The sequence below is a fragment of the Crinia signifera genome, chromosome 5, assembly GCF_055691185.1.
Source record: "Crinia signifera chromosome 5, ASM5569118v1, whole genome shotgun sequence".
NCBI classification, from domain to species: Eukaryota; Metazoa; Chordata; class Amphibia; order Anura; family Myobatrachidae; genus Crinia; species Crinia signifera.
In genome coordinates, this window is record NC_139221.1 from 189,203,250 (window position 1) to 189,215,638 (window position 12,389).

The 12,389-nt window shown below is 45.0% G+C and overlaps 1 protein-coding gene across 9 annotated transcripts in view; it reads right to left on the reverse strand.

Moving 5' to 3' along the window:
- The window catches only part of CCDC127 (coiled-coil domain containing 127), a 172,853-nt gene that overhangs the window by 99,715 nt on the left and 60,749 nt on the right, over nucleotides 1–12,389 (reverse strand). The window contains exon 1 of one of the 9 annotated variants that reach the window (XM_083188338.1): nucleotides 10,533–10,632. The exons of the other annotated variants lie outside the window; for them this stretch is intronic. The gene's annotated coding sequence lies outside the window, so the exon portion shown is untranslated. Of the gene's footprint in view, nucleotides 1–10,532; nucleotides 10,633–12,389 lie in introns of those variants that run through there. 9 annotated transcript variants of the gene reach the window in all.

Consider the following 12,389-nt stretch of genomic DNA (forward strand, 5'->3'; position numbering starts at 1 on the left):
GTCGCATAAGCAGTTGTTTCAGGTTTGGGCCTTTTTTGTATGCCATCATAGGCTTATCATATTGTTGTAATTTAAGTGCGGGATCCGAGGCCACTATCTGCCAGTTTTTCTTGAGACATCGTTGGGCCTTTATTCACACGTTTTTTCATGTGTTAGTGGCTAATGGTCTTGTTCTTTGATATTTTGTTACGCAGCACACAGTCGTCCCACGTGATTTAAGAGCTGGCAGCCGGGAGCACGCATCGGTGACGATGACGCACGCGACCATCGGAGCGGCGCCAGCAGCGTCATCGAGACGGCGCCAACCCGGAAGTAGCCGCTGGAGGAGGACACGGACGGGACACACGGGGGGCGGGTAAGTCACCTATAAATGTCACGTTGTTTGTATTTCTCTGTTGTGCTTCCCTGAACTGACGACGGGGCCCCCGAGCTCCGAAACGTTTTCTTTTGGGCACATGGAATAAAACTTCCACCTCTTCACCTGTACTTGAGTCTCCGAGTGCCGCTTATTTGTATCCTGTATATATCCAGAGGATCCACTCCCTCTAGTCTGAGGGCACCGGAGCAAGGATTCCCAGGCTTACTTTTGCTAAGACCAGAGTGCCGGTCATATTGGATTGTACTATACAGATCACACTGCCCTCCATCGGGACCCCTGTGTTATTTGCAAGACAAGGCACCTGGCAAGCCCTTTATTTTTCTCTAGGTATTCTGATACCTGCAGCAGCACATCACAGTGCAGCACTGTTTCTGGCAAACTGCAAAAACCACAGCTGTACGCTGCAGACCAACTCCTCACGGCAAGTGTCCACATCTACGATCTGTCGGTGGTATGTCACAATCAGAATCAGACACAGCTTCAGCATTTTCCCATGTGCTGCAGTGTGATCACTCGGATGCATATAGCTATTCCGAAGCGGAGGTAGATACCATTCTGCACAAAGAATCAGCCTTCGATGACAATTATCGCAGTTCCAATGACGACATTTACCGTGACCTTTTTAAATTAAAAAAGCGAGAGATCGACTTCTTGTACCACGGACGGACACTCTCGGATTATTACAGGAGTAAACAGATCCCCCGCGGGTTCCGCGTACATAATTCTCCCACCATAGGGAGACACAGTATCCCTTTCTGCAAGCGCTGGGCGGCAATATTAAATAAATGTTCTATGGACCTTATCTTATTGGTGATAGAAGAAGCAACACGTGAGCAACAGGCCACGCAAGTTAAAATCAAAGCCTACGAGGAAGCCCATATTCCCACCCTGAGGGCGGACCCCTCGGTTAAGTGGCTAGATAAACTACAGACTCAGGTTGAAACCTATAGAGTTGAACTTCTGCGCTATAAGAAGGAAAAACTCAAAAAGGTCCAAGGGGACTACGAGCAACATACGGTTTATCCGTGGCTTGGCACCACCACCCGGCCTACGCAGAAATCTTTCCGACAAGGATACCGCCAACGCCGAGTCAAACCAGCACAGACCAGTACATCTGGCAGTCACGCGGAATCCTTTATTAGGGGCACTCCTTCCTCCATCCGCGGTCGTGGCCCTTTAGGTGTACATACCCGATCGGCCAATCTACCCCTTGCACAAGACCAACCCCCGGGGGGGCCAGTGCCTCCGCCAAAGGCAAAAAAAACCCCAAGGGGAGCAGGACTTAATATTTAATTTGTCCAAAACACCCTTAACCAAGCCCAAGATGTGCCTCCTAAGCAAGGGACTTTCTTTCGTTCCCACACACCCCCCCGATAAATTTAAGTGGAAAGTCGACTTGTTTAAATTTCAGCGGACGCTGAAACTCAAAGAATACTTTGGAAAGATAGTCCCAAATCCTGAAGCCGAAATTCTACCTCCTGCCATACAACGCTTGGGTCCTCCCTCCAGATTTGATCCTCACTCCACCAATGCGGCCATCAAGACATTTCACCGCCTACTGGACAGTGCCTTACCCGATCCACCCCCCCAGGTACATTCCAATTTATCTGCCGCTGAACGCACAGCATTGGCTGAGCTCAGCAAAAGGCAAGACATTATCATTAGAGGGGCTGACAAGGGTGGGGCCATCGTGGTATGGACACCAGCATGTATGTTGATGAATGTCACCGACTGCTCAATGACACCCAGACATATACTCTGTTGGCACAAGACCCCACCAGTGATTATAAAAAAATCTTGGACAATCTTTTGGCCCAAGCGGTCAACCACAATATCATCACTAATGTTGTCTGTAAAAAACTCACGGTGGAGTTCCCGGTGGTGCCCATTTTTTACGCTATTCCTAAGATCCACAAGGACGCAAAGCGCCCCCCTGGGAGACCCATCATCTCTGCCAGGGGGGTCGCTGTGTGAGCCTATTTCTGTGTATCTAGACACCTACCTGCAACCATGTATACAGGCTCTACCCACTCACCTCAAGGATACTAATGCCTTGTTGGGTAGCCTTTCAACATATGATCATGTGAGTCGTGGCACCATATTAGCCACATTAGATGTTTCTAGCTTGTATACATGTATTCCACATGCAGAGGGCCTCCAGGCAGTCAATGACCTCATCAGCGGTAACCCTTTATACCATGGGCCTGATCCAGCGTTCTTCTTGGAGTTGTTGAAGTTTACGTTACAGCACAATTTTTTCCTGTTTAAAGGGAGGTTCTATTTGCAAAGGACGGGGTGTGCGATGGGTTCCTCCGTCGCCCCGTCCTTTGCAAATGCCTACATGTGGGAGGTCGAGCGCAGTTTGTTTTTGAGTGCAGAGCCTATACGCAGGCACTTAGATCTATATACACGGTATATAGACGATCTTTTAATCATATGGACCGGGCCCCTTACCACTCTAGAGGACCTAGTTAAAACACAGAACGCTTCTGACCATCCCATTAAACTGTCCTTGACCTCCAGTACACAGGAGATTCATTTCCTGGATGTGAGTATTACAATAGCTCAGGAACAGATGCACACTGCACTGTTCATCAAGCCCACAGACCGGAACACAATTCTCCGGCATAACAGCTTTCACCCACGACCCACAGTGGAAGGACTGCCTTACTCGCAGTTCTTACGCGTATGCAGGATTACCTCGGACCCGTTACAACGCACACAACAACTTGACGAGATGTTACACAAATTCGAGCAGCGAGGGTACCCCAGGGTGAGCCTTAGGAAAGCCAAAGATAAAGCGTTGGCACAGGACAGACAGTCCATGATCACTAGCTGCCAGTCCAAAAAAGCTAAACTTCCAGCCATCCCATGGGTGAATGAATACAGCACCACCAGTACTGTTACCACCAAATCAGCAAAAAACTGGTGGCCAATAATCACGTCAGACCCGGATTTAAAAAGTCTGAAACAAACTAGACTGTTACCCAGCTATAAACGTAGCTATAACCTGAAAGACCGCCTGGTTAAGCTTGATATCACTGCATTCAATTCCATCCCTTCAGGCACCAGACAGCGAGAGAACGGGTGCTACCGCTGCCTGGGTTGCACCACATGCAGTTCCCTTACACCGAGCACCACGATACAACATCCCTATACTGGGAAGAAATTTAAAATCCGTTGGCCCCTGACATGTACCTCTAAATTCATCATATATGTCCTCCATTGCCCCTGCGGCTTATACTACGTGGGGAAGACTGACTGTACACTGAAAGTCAGGATGGCTCAACACCGTTGTGCCATACGAGCAGCCCTTATCTCCGGCAAAAGTGAGCAGCCAGTGGCCTGCCACTTTGCCACATTTAAACATAGTATGGCAACCCTGCGGTATAAAATAGTGGACCATGTACCATTTTCTATCAGGGGAGGTAACAGATCCAGAAAACTATTGCAGTTGGAATCCCAATGGATTTTTAAACGGGATTCGCTACAGCCCAGAGGGTTAAATGAAAATCTTGGCCTATATAATTTCCTATGAAATGGGTACTCCCGTATCATCATACCCTTAGCAGCTCCCGTTGGTGTCATGTCCCATGTCTACCCCTGTCTCTGGCTTAACCCATACAGGATTTGATATCTTTCCTGACACAGTGTTTTTTTGTTGTTTCTAGATGGTGGTCATTGGATCACCTCCCACTCTTTATTCAGCCCTTTCCAGCGGGGATCCTTCAAGTGTTAATTGTTATAGTTTTAACTTTTCTGCCCACACGGGCATCCTTTTGGCTGCCCCCGTACAGACACATATTGCCATTCACCCACAGGGGAGCATGTTAAAATTAACATATTTTCCCCTGGTAGCCCATCGACGTATACAGACATAGTCATAGGTCCTTGGCCAGGCATATGTAGACTGGGGTCAGCAGTTTGCAGGGACAGTCCCCAAATGCTGTTCGCATTTTTTAATTAAACAATTTTGTCTTTTATGTATTTGTAATATTCAGTCACATTTTCATATTCCGCCCAGTAGATGGCAGTCTTACAGCACTAATGTTAAGTCTATGCAGCCACAATCGTTTTTTTCACAGTATGTCATCTGTTTCCCTTAAAGTTTATATTTGCATGGAAACAGCCTTTATTCACACGTTTTTTCATGTGTTAGTGGCTAATGGTCTTGTTCTTTGATATTTTGTTACGCAGCACACAGTCGTCCCACGTGATCTAAGAGCTGGCAGCCGGGAGCACGCATCGGTGACTATGACGCACGCAACCATCGCGACCATTGGAGCGGCGCCAGCAGCGTCATCGAGACGGCGCCAACCCGGAAGTAGCCGCTGGAGGAGGACACGGACGGGACACACGGGGGGTGGGTAAGTCACCTATAAATGTCACGTTGTTTGTATTTCTCTGTTGTGCTTCCCTGAACTGACGACGGGGCCCCCGAGTTCCGAAACGTTTTCTTTTGGGCACATGGAATAAAACTTCCACCTCTTCACCTGTACTTGAGTCTCCGAGTGCCGCTTATTTGTATCCTGTATATATATATAGATCTATATATATATATATATATATATATATATATATATATATATATATATATATATATATATAGATCTATATATATATATATATATACACATATATATATATATATACACACACACACACATATATATATATATATATATATATATATATATATATATATATATATATACACACATATATATATATATATATATATATATATATATGCAACCACCGTCTTCAGGATGACAGCCCCAACAGACATTGATTACACTTTCGTCTGATGGGGCTGTCATCCTGAAGACGGGGGTTGCATCCTCCGAAAGCGCTCAATGTGAATTGATATATATATATCTCAGAGATCCGGGGGGAGAGCCTTGAAGGGGTTGCCCCAGGAAAGGAGGTGGCACTCAGACGGCTTTTTTGTAGAAGATTTTTATAGAAAGTTGCAAAGTCAAAACATAGCAAGGGTCGTCAACGTTTCGAGACTACTGGAGCCTCGTCCTCTGGACGTGCGCTGAAAGTGCAAGGTGCATGTGCATATAGAATAGGGAGAATACAGAACCATTAGGCTCTCTTACCTTTTAAGTGCTGCGTGTGTGAAGAAGACGCTGTTCCCCACTGCCAGGACTGAACGCTCAGCTTCCGGGTGTGTGGCTCCGCCCCTGTGTGATGTAACCGTTGCCTAGACACCATAGACGCTGTGCGTCTGAGCTTACCGGCTTCAGGGGGAAGGACATCTGCGTAAGACCAGCTTGAAACTGCTGGAAGAAAAGTGACAAGATCGTGCTGTAAAAAACTTTTAGAAAAACGAGTGTGCAGCAACAAAGCGCTGTGGCTGTGGTCTATGTTAAAATGGTAATAGGAACCAATGCATATAATTAAATTTGGGGCCAATGTGCAGACGTCTATTTAACTGACTCTCTGCTGGCACAGATAGCGGGCATCTCTTGCACTTTCTCTGCTCACGTTATTAAACATGCAAGATTGATTAAATACATATTGTTCAAATAGGTGCCTGTGATATCACTGGCTACAATTAATCGTACCTATATATGCATATAAGCAGCTAAATGTATACATTAGTGCAAAAACTGGAAAAAGTTAAAAAGTTAGAAATGTGAGGATGCTATACAGATGAGGATAAATGCTGTTAGGCAAATGTTGTAATATTCTTGTGGTATTTTTACTGGCTGACATGTACAAAGCTATTTAAATAAATGAATTCCAGGCTATCTTTTCATTTAAGCCTGTCAGGGCCAGCGCATTGAGTCGGAATATCCATGTCGACTCGCGCTGTGTCAGCAATTTCTGACGGTCACCGCCTCGGGGTAAAGGGGGGATGTGATCAATGATCATACTCTTCAAGCTTTCCAGCTTATGTCCACAGAGTTTAAAATGTTTAGCAACCGGTTGCTCAATTTTCTCACCGCCAATGCAAGATTTTATTGCGGAGCGATGTAACGCCATGCGTTACATCTAATGGTTTGGCCCACATAATACTTGCCACAAGGGCATATAATGATGTATATTATATATTGGGACTTACATGAGACCACGTGATTGATTTTAAATTTGAGCCCAGTGGTGGGATGTGTGAACTCTGAACCCGCTATCATCATGCTGCAGGTGGTGCACGATGGGCATTTGTGACACCCTGGTTTTTTTCTTTGCATGTTGAAGATGGGTTCAATGGTTGTTGGTGGAATGTTGGTTTTCACCAACATATCTCGTAGATTTTTCCCACGCTTATAGCTGGGCATTATGGTTTTATTTTTGAAGATAGGCAGGGTTCTGTCAGTGGTCACCAAAGGCCATACTGCTTTGGTTGCTCTAGGTAGTGCTTGGCTAGCCGGAGTATATGTTGTAACAAACGGAATTTTATTGGTTAAGGATTTGCTAGATTTTTTTGTAGGTCTTGGTGATTGAGGAGGCTGGTAACATTCTGCAAGAGACCAAGGCCAAGATAACTGAGCACAAACAGGATCAAGCACAATTCCTCCCAGACAAAAAAACCCATCCTCTATGGGAGAAACTGAGTGCGCAATTAGAACTGCACAAAAAGGAATTAGAAGCATTTAAAAAGAAAAAATGGGCAACGGTAACTGCTGATTATGACGACGGACGTGTCTACAGATGGCTTAGTGGATCTGCCCCCCCGAGAACCAGAGGCCGCTTCCAAAATAAAACGCAGTGGCGTGATCGCCCCAGGAGGGATATGAGCCGGTACACTAGTGACAGCGATTTCGCTGTGGAAGATTCCGATGAAGGTACCAGCCAGGCTCTCCCTTTAGGACGGGCAACCCGGGCTCGTACCGGTACCAAAGCAACAGGCCGACGCGGAGAGGGGGACAGTCCAAACGCATCCTCAAAGCCTCTGAGGAGCACAAACAAAAAGAAAGCCTAATATTCAATATATCGTCCCATCAGCTAACATCAGATGAAATCTCTGTACTGAACCATGGCTTATCATACGTACCTACCAATAAACACGAACCATTCAAATGGAACGTTGATTTACACCGCTTCAGCAGATCCCTGCGAGTAAAAGAATTTTTCCAGAACACCGTTCAAACTCAAACGGATCCCCACCAAGTGTTTTTAAACAAATATGCACATTCCAACTTCGATCCACAATCTTATAATCCGTCAATCAAGACGTTTACAAGAATAGTGGACGAGACAGTGGAAAGATTCGACGCTAACAGCTCTAAACACCACTCCAACTTGAGCCGAAACGAGTTAAAGGCATTAAAAAACCTAGCTGACAAAACCGACATCACTATACGCCCCGCCGACAAAGGCGGGGGTATAGTGATTCAAGACACCGACAAGTACATTGCGGATTTGGATACCCAATTGGCCGACACAATGACATACAAGAAATTGTCTAAAGACCCAACCACAATCTTTAAAAAGGAACTGGACCTTCAGCTCAAAACAGCATATGATGCTGGACTGTTTAGTAAGAAAGTATACAATACCCTTACCACAGCACATCCAGTTACCCCCGTCATGTATTCAATCCCTAAAATTCACAAAGATCCCCTCAACCCACCCGGACGCCCAATTATTTCAGCCCGTAATTCTTTGTTTCAGCCTGTTTCCCGCTTTTTGGATTCTTTGTTGCAGCCCCATATTATGGCCCAAAAAACATTCCTAAAGGACACAACGCAATTTCTCAACAAACTCAATGAATTGAACAACTTACCCGCAGATGCATTGTTATGCACCATGGACGTTAAAAACCTATATACGGTGATTCCGCACGGACAAGCAGTGGCAGCCATGCGGACGTTCCTATATAGAGTTAATTTTTCAACATTGGACATTCCTTTGTTTTTGCACCTTTTGGAATTAACACTGATCAGAAATTATTTTTTACATCACGGTTCATATTATTTGCAGCTCACTGGGTGCTCTATGGGGTCAAATGTCTCTCCATCACTAGCAAATGTTTATATGTTCGAGCAGGAGAATAACTTTTTCTTTACAGACAGCAAAATCAGTTCCCACATCATCATGTACACCAGGTACATAGATGACCTGTTTCTCCTCTGGGGTGGGCCCAGTTAAGACCTGGAAGACATCATTCTCCATATTAATGCATCAGACAGCCGCATAAAACTAACCCATGCAATAAGTAAAACCGATATAAATTACTTGGATGTTACCGTGTCTTTAAAAGACCAAGCCATAACAACGCAAGTCTACAACAAAGACACTGACAGAAACACTATTCTTAAACATAGTAGTTTCCATGCCCCTTCATTAAAAAGGGCGCTCCCCAAATCGCAAATGATCCGGGTGGCCAGGATCACTAGTGAGTCTACAGCCCTTGAGTCAGCATTAGACAAACAAGTCACCAAATTCATTCAAAGAGGCTACGATCCCTCCACATTAAAACAACAAAAAATGGAGGTGTTAAAAATATCCCGTGATCAACTACTCAAGCCCACAAAAAAATCTAGCAAATCCTTAACCAATAAAATTCCGTTCGTTACAACATATACTCCGGCTAGCCAAGCACTACCTAGAGCAACCAAAGCAGTATGGCCTTTGGTGACCACTGACAGAACCCTGCCTATCTTCAAAAATAAAACCATAATGCCCAGCTATAAGCGTGGGAAAAATCTACGAGATATGTTGGTGAAAACCAACATTCCACCAACAACCATTGAACCCATCTTCAACATGCAAAGAAAAAAACCAGGGTGCTACAAATGCCCATCGTGCACCACCTGCAGCATGATGATAGCGGGTTCAGAGTTCACACATCCCACCACTGGGCTCAAATTTAAAATCAATCACGTGGTCTCATGTAAGTCCCAATATATAATATACATCATTATATGCCCTTGTGGCAAGTATTATGTGGGCCAAACCATTAGAATGTTCAGGGAGCGCATGGCGTTACATCGCTCCGCAATAAAATCTTGCATTGGCGGTGAGAAAATTGAGCAACCGGTTGCTAAACATTTTAAACTCTGTGGACATAAGCTGGAAAGCTTGAAGAGTGTGATCATTGATCACATCCCCCCTTTACCCCGAGGCGGTGACCGTCAGAAATTGCTGACACAGCGCGAGTCGACATGGATATTCCGACTCAATGCGCTGGCCCCGACAGGCTTAAATGAAAAGATAGCCTGGAATTCATTTATTTAAATAGCTTTGTACATGTCAGCCAGTAAAAATACCACAAGAATATTACAACATTTGCCTAACAGCATTTATCCTCATCTGTATAGCATCCTCACATTTCTAACTTTTTAACTTTTTCCAGTTTTTGCACTAATGTATACATTTAGCTGCTTATATGCATATATAGGTACGATTAATTGTAGCCAGTGATATCACAGGCACCTATTTGAACAATATGTATTTAATCAATCTTGCATGTTTAATAACGTGAGCAGAGAAAGTGCAAGAGATGCCCGCTATCTGTGCCAGCAGAGAGTCAGTTAAATAGACGTCTGCACATTGGCCCCAAATTTAATTATATGCATTGGTTCCTATTACCATTTTAACATAGACCACAGCCACAGCGCTTTGTTGCTGCACACTCGTTTTTCTAAAAGTTTTTTACAGCACGATCTTGTCACTTTTCTTCCAGCAGTTTCAAGCTGGTCTTACGCAGATGTCCTTCCCCCTGAAGCCGGTAAGCTCAGACGCACAGCGTCTATGGTGTCTAGGCAACGGTTACATCACACAGGGGCGGAGCCACACACCCGGAAGCTGAGCGTTCAGTCCTGGCAGTTGGGAACAGCGTCTTCTTCACACACGCAGCACTTAAAAGGTAAGAGAGCCTAATGGTTCTGTATTCTCCCTATTCTATATGCACATGCACCTTGCACTTTCAGCGCACGTCCAGAGGACGAGGCTCCAGTAGTCTCGAAACGTTGACGACCCTTGCTATGTTTTGACTTTGCAACTTTCTATAAAAATCTTCTACAAAAAAGCCGTCTGAGTGCCACCTCCTTTCCTGGGGCAACCCCTTCAAGGCTCTCCCCCCGGATCTCTGTTTTGTAGTATAAAGTGTAAAGTATGACAACGCTGTTGCAGTGATCAAACGTTTTCGATGCTTTTATTGCATCTTCATCAGGATACAGACAAGTACAAGTGAACATACCTTTATAACAAAACACCACACCACAGCCCCGGTCCGGAGTGACGCGCCCACCAATGACGCCATCATCCCGCTCCGGTTGTCAAGGCAACCGCTCAAACACAAATGCGTACCAATCAGTGATACAAAAGAGAATCCACAACCTGTTGTGAAACAAAACATATAAGACATATACAAGTGAGATAAAATACGGATGCTGTAAATCATACAAAATAGTACACAAAATCACATTTCTCATACCGATAAACAAACAATATAATGCACATAATAAAACATGTTGCTCATGGTGCATAATGAATAAAGATGGTCGGTAATGCTGAGATGTGTACGTGTAGTCTACTGCGCGAACTGCTGCTGACAAATGAGGCACGACTACTGGGAAGGTCGACACGTCTGTGTCGATCGTGCGCGAAATAATGTGTGCAAAGTACAGTATTACACAAAGCATTACAAAAAGCAATGTAGACCAGCCGTCTCATTGAGTCCAACGGATGCCAGAGTCCCTAGCTCATGTATCCACCTTGCCTCTTTCTGCAAGAGGCGTAAGGATCTGTCACCCCCCCGTGTCTTGGAAGGCTCATGGTCAATGATGGTATAGCGCAGTTGTGGTATACTGTGGCCAGCTGTGAGACTGGTTGCGCCTCAAACAAAAAGAGGTGGATTATTTATACCACGGCATCACCCTCAGCGGATATTATAAAGATAAAAGGATACCCCGGGGATTCAGGGTAAGAAATTCCCCAACAATCGGCCGATACAACACTACTTTTTGTAAAAGGTGGATCGCTGTATTAAATAAATGCAGCTATGATCTGCTATTGCTAGTCATTGAAGAGTCAGCGCGTGAGCTGGCAATTGCAAAAGAGAAAACTACAGCATTTGAGAAACAACACCTTACTCCCTTCAAAGCAGACACATCTCAGAATTGGCCCGATAAGATTGAGACGCAGATTGCCACCTACCGGAACAAACTTATCCAATTTAAGAAGGAGAAATTGGCTATGGTAGACAGAGATAAAAAAGTGGGCAAATTCTTCATGTTGTGGGACTCTTATATAACAACTCTCCCACTGAACACCAGAAAGATGTTACATAATAGCCTACACTCTACAACGTGATACCTCAGCCGAATGGCTGCACAGGACCCACCATTCCTTATTCAATGATTACTTGCAATGTGAAACAATGTTTTAATTGATTCCTCGAAGACTGTAACAAGACTCAAATGAATGTACACAAACAAACGCCATTATTGATTGAACTTCTTCTTTATTCTTATCTTTTGATTGTTAAGAATGTGACAACGAATACATCGCATATGTTATGTAAAGTGCACAGAATGTCTCAATAAAAAAGTAAAAAAAAGGTAAACGCAGATTACGAGTACAATCGGGTGTACCAGTGGGCAAGCGGCAGTGAGAGACCACGCAACTTCCACCGTCGTCCCCGCAACTACAAACAGTTGTGGCAGTCTGATTCCTCACAAGAAGCAGCCACAAACAGCGAATCTGACGGCACCTCTGAGAACCCAGGTACTTCACGACAGACCCCTTTAGTGGAGGGCAACCACCGCATAGGTGGCGGCAGAGGAGGAAAACCCGCCGTGGCGGCGCAAGGGCACTGGAAAGGACGCGGTCGCGGGAAACCAGGACGGCCCCCCCTCTTTCGGAAGGTGAAAGCCTAATCTTCAATCTGTCCAACCACCCCCTGACCGAGACTGAGGAACGTGTTCTGCAATGTGGATTGTCGTTTGTACCGACAGTGAGATTTGACAGAATGCAGTGGCCCATTGAAAAGTACAAACTGAACAGACAACTCAAACTGCATGAGTACTTTCACGGTACCAGGTGGTACCCCCAT